Source organism: Papilio machaon, chromosome 24 (assembly GCF_912999745.1).
Source record: "Papilio machaon chromosome 24, ilPapMach1.1, whole genome shotgun sequence".
NCBI lineage: Eukaryota > Metazoa > Arthropoda > Insecta > Lepidoptera > Papilionidae > Papilio > Papilio machaon.
The window spans coordinates 1,395,819-1,407,280 of record NC_060009.1 but is presented as its reverse complement, the minus strand read 5'-3'; positions in this window follow the sequence as shown (position 1 = coordinate 1,407,280).

The window sequence follows — 11,462 nt, the reverse complement described above, 5'->3', positions numbered from 1 at the left end:
TCCTTTGGGTTACAGGCGTGAGTTGTGTAAGATTATAAATTTGAATTTATAGATGTATGGATGGATGTTTGTTTGAAGGTTTCTCCGGAACGGCTCAACGGATCTTGATGAAATTTGGCACAAATGTAGAACATAGTCTGGCAACACATAGGCTACTTATAAAGTTTTTTTAAATACCGCGCGAACAGTGTTGCGAGCGACAGCTAGTAAATTATATTCAGATATTGTTCGATTTGTATGCGTTTTCTTATTTTCCGTGGTAGGAATATTTCAACGCATGATTCAAACTACAATCAAGCTACAATCTACATGTAATATAATTCAAAATTTAAGTTTCATTGCTCTACAATAATAATGGTACTTATTTACGAAATCGTGGAATAACGACATGTTTTCATACAAGTATGACAACAGTGAAAACCCTCAGTCAAATGAAACTTTGTCGAATCATCATTGACCTTGATAACACGTGCCCCCAAAAACATGCCCCAATCTTTATCGGAACTCATCCTTATTATTTAAATAAAATTACAATTAAACATTCGCTCGGGGGGTAGTCGGGGCGAATGTTGTGACGCTTCGCATGCGTTAGATTAATTTAGTTTTAACTGATAGGTGCGGCGAGTAAACACATACACTGCGGACTTGCACATATTTGTGACGACATTTATTTCAAAACTGAAAAACAACTGCAAGGAATTTCTCGTATAACTGTGAAGCTGCGGTTCTGCAACTTATTTTAAAATAAAGAATTCATGTGCATATTTTCAAAGAAAATGTAAGGGATGAGTGTATTTTTATGCGTTTCTATAGTGTTAATAACATATTAACAAACGACTTATTAATAAACTTGAATTGATTTAAAATAGTGTAAGCTTTTATTCACTAAAGTACTCATAAAAATGACCTGACCATAGATAAGGCGTGTACACACTACGAAGTCAATTAATTACTTGTTCCATTTTAAGAATAATGATATTTTCAAATACTTCTACTACTTTCACAAGAAAACTACAACACACAAAATTAAACTATTTATTCTATACTAGCTTTTACCCGCGACTCCGTCCGCGCGGAATAAAAAATAGAAAACGGGATAAAAATTATCCTATGTCCGTTTCCTGGTTCTAAGCTACCTGCCCACCAATTTTCAGTCAAATCGATTCAGCCGTTCTTGAGTTATAAATAGTGTAACTAACACGACTTTCTTTTGTATATATAGATAGATTTTAAAGATATCTTACCTTTTTAATTATAAATCTTGTCCCCAATATTTTTTTTAATTCTTTTTTTGGTGAATTGTGAAATGTAATAATGTATAGTATAGTTTATGTGGTCTAACTTCAAACGCAATGTGTGTGGGTAGATGCGTATCAGATTCTTGTAGTAGGAAATAAATTGTTTAGAGCTCGCCGCGGTTCACCGTTTTGAATGTTAATCATTTTATATGTTTAATTGATTTGAGACGCTCGTTATTTGACGTTATTGTGCCCATGAATCATTTATACATAACCTTTTTGAATAACCGATGACCGCCAACGAACCCATAAAAAGAAATTTACATTTATTTCTTTTTTTTATCCGTGTAAATAAACCAAGTAATATTTAAACAATTATGAAAATTACAAAAGAATCTGGTTGATTAACTAGCTTCATATTAAAAGAAAATAACCATTAATTGGTTTTACCGCGATGCGACCGCGAAGATCTCAAAATTAACACTCGTCCTAAAGATGGACCCCCGATCCCGACGGGTCCGAAACTAGTCAGTACCGTCACCGGAAGATTATACGTGAGTTAAGCCGTTCTCAATTAATTTAAAAAAATAAACAATTTTAGAAAGAACTTTCAAATTGTTCATCTAATAAGTTTGTATGTCAAATCGCTTTGTGACTTGTAATTACTTACTTACTCCGCTGGCGCAGCGACCCAAAGTGGGTCTTGGCTTCCGACACAAGAGATAGACTTGTAATTAATTTAACTAAAATTATATTAGACACTAACTTTTACCCGCGACTCCGTCCGCGCGGAATAAAAAAAATGCACACAAGATAAAAAAGTTCCTATGTCCATCTCCTAGTTCTAAGCTACCTCCCCGTCAATTTACAGCTAAATCAGTTCGACCGATCTTTAGTTATATTGGTAAATAGTGTAACTAACACGACTTTCTTTTATATATATATAGATTTAAGAAGTAATTAACTGGAAATTGATTTTATTATTTGAAAGCAGGTTTTAGCAGGTAATTTCGTAACATGTTTGAGTCTAGACTTCTGATACTAATATTAAATTTATATATTCTATATCTTCTTTTTATTTTCTATTTATTATTCAACAACATGTTTTTACAAGTACAGTACATATATGTTTATATGTTGATAGAGATCAGTTTAAGCGTACGTTATCATTAAAACTATTTTATTTTAGATAATTAATGCATTTACATCTAAAAATGTTCAAACTCTAGGTGACCATTACCGGCAGATGGTTAATGTTGTCACCATTAATTTGGCCAGTGACAATGTTCCCCCTAATTTGGTTGTTTAATTGCCCATCGCGCGGGCTCAACTCTAATCCTATTATCTACGGAAATACGAATTAATGTTTCCATTTTTCTATTCTCGAATGACATTTGCATTTTGACGTCTAGGTTTTTAAAAGGCAAAGGCTTGATGGACATAATGCCAAAAATATATACCTCATAAAAATATTACGTCTATGGCCAAAATATTTTTTGACCGACTTCTTTATGTCTAAAAGTTTTTTACTCGTTCATGACTTCGTCTCTTTGTCCCAAATTTTTTTTCAACGGCTTAACTTTTCTCACATGATTTCATATATTAGGTACTTAATGTTACAAAAAACTCAGCTGTAGTCTAAAATAAACTCAATTATTTCTTTAAATATGCATATTAATATGTCTTGTAAGTGTAATTAACATTCAGACCTTTTCCACAAACGACATTTGAACTTCCAACTTAAACTTTAGTCAAATAAATTTAATAGCTTTCAAATCACAGTCCATTTTAAATTCATTGTAGCCTAAATACATTAACTATTCAGTCGCTTTGCAATAGGATACGATACTATTTACCTATTCATTTTTCAAAAAAGGAACTTAACGCCCAAATCGACGCTTTGATTGTGGACAAAGAGAAAAATAAACGGCTTTGTGTTGCCCTACAAACATTATATTACCTCCCAAAATAACATCAAAACTCTTATCACAAACTAAGAAGGTTCAATATTCTTAAAACCGTTTTAAAATATTGCTGGTTGATTGTAAAAGAAAAAAGTTCCCTTCGTTTTTTAAACTTGTAATTCGTAGGTTCAAATTGCGAATGCGGCGTTCCTATTTCAAAACATCAGCGAGGTGTCATTAGACACTCCCTGACAGCTAAGGGTACATGAAAGTACGGATTTTTACCTATAGATACAATTTGAATTAATGTAAAAAAGATAGAATTATATCACATACAACAATCTTCCTTGCATAAGCGCCTTGTGTGCCGATAAGTTTTCAACAATTTTCCAAACAAAACGAATTATGGTTCGAGAAAAAGAATCAACATTCAATTTTTTTGGTGCGACGTGAAAAAAATGGACAAAGTTCATTATTCCAAAGAATGTGTTGAATTTATAGCTATCATTTCATTTAGTTATATCTTAAAAACAATGATTCTAATATTTTAATTTACCCCGAACTTTCGTGTTACTGTACACAAAACGTCGTATTTGTAATTGTAGTCGAATGTTTTCGAACGCGTCGCAAACTGCGATCCGATTGTCGTCAACTTAACGCGTCGAATTACAAAATGTATTAAGTATTTACAACTTTATTAATGCATTTAAAAAACTTTTATAACTAATGTATTATGAGTCATAATCGCGTAAATCATTGGTACAAATATGTATTTTTCTATACCACTTTAAAGATCTTTTAAGATACATTAAAATAGTTTAATCTTATTTATTTAAAAAAATTATAAATGTGTTGCAAATTTTAAAATGAATGGTGCGAACTAAGATATCAATTTTACTATTGTTAGTTTATACAATTTTTGCAGACATGTTTCTTTTGTAGCGTTGAATAAAGATGGCAGTGAAATGGAATCCTAAAATTTAGGATGAACATAGTTACGAACGTAATTTAAATTACTGTCCATCGGCTAACTTCTTTCCTTACCAAGAGTTTCTACTAGGGCATCAGCTGTAATAAATAATGGTTACCTCTCCTTTTAGAGGGAAAAAGACAGGGATAGATATATGTTTTATACACCACAAACTACAATATCGTGAGTCAAAGACCAAAAACGTTTAGAAATGATTATCCAATGGCCTTTCCCTAATCATTGTACCAGGCTTCCATAAGCATTAAGGATGTGTATAAACAGAGCCGTGTCTGATGTATAAATAATATTCGCCGCGCGCCCTAATTGGATTTGACTAATTCGCGCCGCACGGTCGCATTTTACATAAAATAAACATTAGCACTCAACGCCCCATGCGTATAATATGCACGCTTTGTTTGAGTGCACGATTTCCAGCAGATTAAAAGCATGTGAATAAGAAGTAAAACCTCTAACCGTAAACTATAGAAATACTGAAAATTCTAAATTTTATTGTTGGCTATAGAAACTCTTTTTTGTTCAAGAACAGTGACATAGATGTTAATATTATCTGATGTACAAAATACATGTTTCGGCAAATGGAAACTCCCGCTTCTGTATCAATCTGTACCAAATATAGTTATTAAGAAAAAAAAACAAGTTTAAACTTGTTTTTCCTCTTCTGCAAAAATTTATATAATTATATTTATAAATTATGTGATCTACTTTAGAACACTAAAATACGCACCCTAATTAGTCGCATAAACAATAATGTGTGCCACACGACCTTTTATCTGGACATAACATCCCTCATAAGGAAGTTAATTTATCGTCTAATTACACATTTATCTGTCTGTCCGTTTGTAATCGATGCAAATTTATTCCCAAAAACAAGCGCTGACGCGCTGTGTGCTGTTACGTTAAATTAATGGTTTTACAACGTATCGAACGATGAGATACATTACTACAGTATATCTTGACAATAATCTATACTTTTAAATGTGTTTTTTTATAAGCGAAGGGGGCAAACAAGCGACGGAAACAACAACGTCCATTGACATCTACAACACCGGAGACAATGCAGTTACGTTGTCGGCCTTTTTACAATTGTTTTAAAGCAGGGATCCCTAAACTATTTTGGATAAGGGACCCCCTTTTCGAAAATGAACCGTTTCCACAGACCCCCCATGGCCAAATTACCTACTTTTAAGATCAATTATTATTATTATTATTTGTCATTCTGACTTAGGTCAATAGAAGAAGACAGAGTGAGAATTAGCAATGCTTTTAGTTCCTTTGGGGATCCCTGTTTTAAAGCATTTGGTGTAAATCTTATAGAGTTTGTGTTGTTTCAGACTATGTTCTACATCTGTGCCAAATTTCATCAAGATCCGTACAGCCGTTCTGCAGATACCTTCTCACAAACATTCATCCATTCATCTAAAGTTTCGTATATTAATAAGATTATTAATGACACTTTTGTTTCTAATTATAAGAGAACCATGAAAACGGATTATTTTCTAACAAAATATTTTACAAGTATTTTTGATATATAAAAAATATTAAATTAAATTACCGCTACTTAAATACTTCTTGTCAACTCTAGAAATATGATTGCACGATATATCATATCTGATAGTAAGTTTGGCTTTGAATTACTGTGATTTTTTAATTATTTAATAATTTAAGCTGAATCTTTAATTAATATCTGTCAAAAATAGAACAGTTGTCTATGACCTTATGTTGCATGTTGCCAGTAACCACCCAAAAACAAATCGCGTGCTGGCCACACATAAATTAAACTTCTTAATATTAACTCGTGTTATCGATGCGTTCATTAAAATTTCGCCTGGAATTAAAAAAAGGCATCGTACATTCGCGCACGTGGACCCTGAATATTCGGGACCACTATCGCGTTGGATCTAACCGCGATAGCAGTTTAATAACGCTTCGATAACGTATTTGAAACTGGCCAGTAGTTTTTTCTCTTTATTTTTTATAAAATATCCTTCGAATTTCAAACAAGCCAGTATGCCCGTATAGGCATAGGCATCTCCAACCAGAATATAAGTTGCTCATTGTTATAAAATAGAGGAGAGGTCAAATGGAAAAATTATGACATTATGCAACCCAAAAGGATGGGAGAGTAGACTAAAATTTGGCCTCCGATACACAAACTCTTCAACTGAAAAGAAGAATGACACAAAACGCTTGTCTTCTGTGGGTACACAGAGGGATCGGTTTTTTTATATCATAAGGTGGCAAACTAGCAAACGGCCACCTGGATTCGCCACAATAGCGAGGCGACCGTTGCCCATAGACATCCGCAAATGCAGATGCGTTGCCTACCTTTAATAAACGGAGAAGAAGACAGAAGGTAATTCATGCAGCTGATATTGTTTGGACTCTATCACTGTTTGAACATAATACTGTGAAAGACCATTTTTACTATGATTGAATATCATAAAATACATTTGAATTTAAACACTCTCCATCATCATCCAAATCCATCATCCATCATCTTGCCTTAATGCCTACGAAACTGTACAATATATACTCTTCCGTACATCTCTATCAGCCGTCATATCTGAATTAATTCCCTTGTTACTTATGTCCTCTTTAACACAATCTATCTATACTTTCTTCGGTCTTGCTTTGCGGCTAGTCAAATTAAATGAGTCAGTCAAACTTCTTTTGTTTATTTTTTCTTTTGTTAAGTATTAAATGTTTTAACGCGTATATTCGTAAATGCGTCACATAATACCGCATGGTGGTATGGGACAAAAAGCAATAATTAGTCAATAAGGGGCCATCAAAACCGCGGCTGTAACGAGCGTCATGGAATGCCATATCAGACCACTCAACTTTATTAAGCGAGAATTAAAGCTATGATATTAAGGGGAGGCAATTTTTGGACATCAAAATAAATAATAATTAAAATAAATAAATAAATAAACTTCATTGTATAACGCTCAGAAACGAATACTAATCGAGTGATACCAAATTATAGTCATGTTACTTTAGACTATGGAATATAAACATTCGTATGTGATAAAATGATCATCTTATTAAGTAAAACAATATTTACTATATAACTAAGGGTAATAAAAATTATGTGTATGTACTTAATAATATAGGTATATACACAAAAAATCGGTCTGACAGAACACATACACTTTAGTATTCACTAGCTCAGTAAGTTTTCTGAGAGTTATTTTTAATTTAAAGATATACATCTCTTAATTCTATAAATAATTAGTGGTCGCTTGTAAACTCATTTAGAGCAGAATTAAAAAAAAAACTACAATATGCCCGCGTACGTCAGTTACCTTGACGTCAAAGTCCTGTCATAATCGGTACAGCCGTTCCTGAGATTACGCGGAACAAACGCGGCCTTGCGGACAGACAATACATGTAGACAAAATATTAAAAAAAAAATTGTTTTTCCTTTTGCAGATTTTTTTCGATCTTACGTACAGACTTACACAACATAAAATACATTTATTCCTTTACATCGCTACTTCGCCTTAAATGGCGCGATTATAAACATATCGTAGGCACGGAATTCGCTCGTTACTGACATTTTAATATCTGGCAACTTTCATTCCTAGTTAAGGAGCTATTTCTAAAGGAGTTTCTATTTAACTAGACAACCACGTCTACTTTCATTAAAAAAACACATGAATTGACATTTTAAAAAGCGTTAATACGTAAACTATCGCCTTTTTAATTTTGTAGAAAAAAAAAAACGTAAAAAAAGTATTAGTCTACGTAAGAATGTAAACGATGTTAAAAATAATAATGATAAAAAAATTGTCTATGCACCGGTAATTATTATTAGTTTCAATAATCATTATATCGCAACGTAAATTTGATATTTGTCATTGTAAAAGTTTTTACGTATCATTTAACTTAATTTAATTGTTATAACAAAAGTAATTATGATTAAACAGTCCATTAACTGTTTCGTTGCGGCTTCAAAACGAACGCACCCGTAATTGACACGAGCAATTATAATTAAAACAATAACGTTGTTCAACAATTAATTCAAACTTTGCCTTTGAACATAACACAATTAGGTTACTTTTAGTATGTTTATTTATTATTTAAAGCGGGTTAAATTCGTTGTATAGGTTCTACAAATTTATTATTACATATTTTGAAATTTATCTTGATTCATATTTCAATAAAATAAAGGTTATTTTCGTGTAACTTTTATTTTTTAATCGAGTTTAAAAATTGGAGTACGCGTATAAAATCGATTAACGCTTCCGAACGCATCTGCCGTTCGAATTTTAAATAATTACATGTTTTAAAAACAAACATGGCTGACACGGAACCCCGTATTAACGCAGCTCAACGTTATCTGTTACGAAAACTGACAGTTCGCGTAAATTATGACGTTTAACGATGCATTTAATGATGTGCTTTTATAAAATAAACAATATTATAATAAGTCAATTAATGAAAACAATTAACGAAATGTAATGAAAGTATCTATTTCATACTAAAAGTAAAATCTAGATAATGTAAATGAATGCAAATTTGTCATATTAAATTTATTTAATTACGCTTTGCGTCATTTGCCGGCCGTGAAAATGCAAATGCAACTTCTACGAAGTACATTTTTCATTGCTCAACAGAAATTTATCTGTTTTAAACAACAGATGGAACGATTCTATGACCAAAATTAGCATAAATTTCGAGAATATTAGTAATTAGTGTGATACCAAAGGAAGAATTTGACTCTCAGGCACTTTTATCAAGGTTATTAATTTTGGTAAATGGAACACAATAAAGATATAGAGTCCCTCTGTTACTCAAATTAAATATAAATTTTATATATACGTTATATTTATCATAGTTAACATTTATGCATTCAGAAACGTACAGAAGATCAAAGAAAGTCTGAAAAACAATACATCTTACAAATTCCATTCCAATAATTAAAAGACAGTTGATAATGACACAGTTGAAATCCCTACGTAGCGGGGGACAATCGGAGCGTGGCAACACTTTGAGGCGCGTGCGATCTGCGCGATAAAAACGATACCAATTTAATTAAATTAAGATTCCACGACAAACTGTTTCGACATTACAATTCGATAGATGGCGCTATTAAAAAGTAAAATAATACGTAAAATCTTTACCATAGTGTTCTAATTCCTTTAAAACAAAACTGTAAGTCAGAGTAATTGTATTTTTTCATTCGGATTAAAAATGTGTTTTAAATGTTTACTTTTAAGAGTGATTTTACGGTATTAACGAAATAGCGTGTTATAACGCATGGCTGTAATTAGAGGATTGTGGTGATAAAGCAATGTAATCTCTATAACTGCGCGATAAAATCCAAATTGCTTTATGTCAGTCACGTTAGTGGCGTGACGGAGTGTCGTTTACGAGCCAAAAGTCTGTTTTGTAACTTTTTTACGAGGAGTAATAATCGAATTAATATCGCGAATCACTTAATTAAATAGGTTTCTTTACAAAATGGTATTTTTGTAGGACGTTAGAGTAATTAACTTAATATTGGAAGTCAATAGTGATGAACAATATATTATTTGACGTGTTGAAACTTATTTTGGCTTTAAATAAGAACTGGATATTGACTAGTCATTACATTTGTTCACTGTGTCCTTCGTTCAAGTCAGATGTTTAATCAGAAATTTCTGTTAAATCTCACATTGAAAGTTCCATGTACAATCCTACTATGTTGATCATACATTCGGTTTAAATCACAAAAACCTTTGTAAAATCGTTCTCTGTCTTTAGTAAGGCTTTATTTAAGTACAAATCACTTATTAATCCGAATATTAGCGTAAACTTAGTTTCATAGTATTCATAAATTGAGATATAATAAGTTTGTAAAACTACCCTCCTTTTCCTGTCCGGAAGTCTGCGGTGTCGGCCGGAAACAGCGGAAGTGGTGGGAACACTTCTAACGCCTAACGCGTGTCTGCATTTAGTCCACCCCATACTGATAAAGCTTAATAATAATTTACAACCATTTATTTTTTAATATCTGTCGAAATCTATCGTAACTTTTATTAAATACATTCTTAATAAATATGCTCTTTTAAACAATTCACTTTAGCTATTTTTAAATTTCAGCGTTACAGCTAAAATATAGTAAAAATATATATACACTAGCTGTCGCCCGCGACTCCGTCCGCGCGCAGTTAAAAAAAATGGAGGGGGGGGGGTTATGAAAAATAGATGTTGGCCGATTCTCAGACCTACTGAATATGCTCACAAAATTTCATGAGAATCGGTCGAGCCGTTTCGGAGGAGTACGGGAACGAAAACTGTGACACGAGAATTTTATATATTAGATAATTCATCAAGATCAGTTGAGCCGTTGCGGATATACCTTCAAACAAACATCCATCCATACATCCATCTAAACATTCGCATTTATGATATTATAATAAATGGATATAATAAAAGTCTTTTATTTTCGTAATTCTTTTATTCGTCGCCTTACTTCAGCATAATTGTAATATTACAATGCAATTTTACGAAGATCTGTCAACTACTATCAATAAACAACATGAATATTTAGAATTAAGCATCATATAAAGGCTAGCCATTTATTTCGCATCAAATCTAGATGCAACCTCAAATATGTAGGTTAGATTTTATAGAGCGAGCTTATCCAAAGACAAATATTTATTTATTATTTACAAAAGAAATTACACATTTTTGGTGCAGCACTAAGATCTCTAATACCGATGACATAAGTCAGTGTTGCCATTATGAGTTTTCGATTTTTCCTATTTCAATTATTTAAAAAAAATATAACATTAAGATTCCAATATTTTTGCTTGATTGAAAATATACGAGATTTATTATTTTTTGTTCAAATTTAATTTTAAAGAAATCGGTACGAAAATCTTGCTGCTTGATACCGTTTAGAAGAAAAATGATATGTTTTATACTGTTCCAAATCAAACAATTTAAAATACGTTTTAATTAAATATTTAAAATGCAATGAGCAATTTATTTATTTATGTTTATAATTAAATTGTCGAAATAACAGCGACATTCAAAGAAGCAGACTCAGTTCTTCGAATTGCTACTAAATTTATTTACAATATTAATTAACTAGCTTATGTAGAATAAATACATGAAGATTTAATTTTAATTAAAACATTTCTATGTACAATAATATACATAAATGACAACATTTGTACGTTACATTTACTAATAATAATAACCTATTAAACAAAAAACTTACATCTTACATGAATCTTACATCAAAGACATTTAATATCAATTTTGGCCTTCACTGATTTGACTAGTCCGCACTTTGACATCAATTTGACGTTTATATTTTTTAAATGATCGAACTCA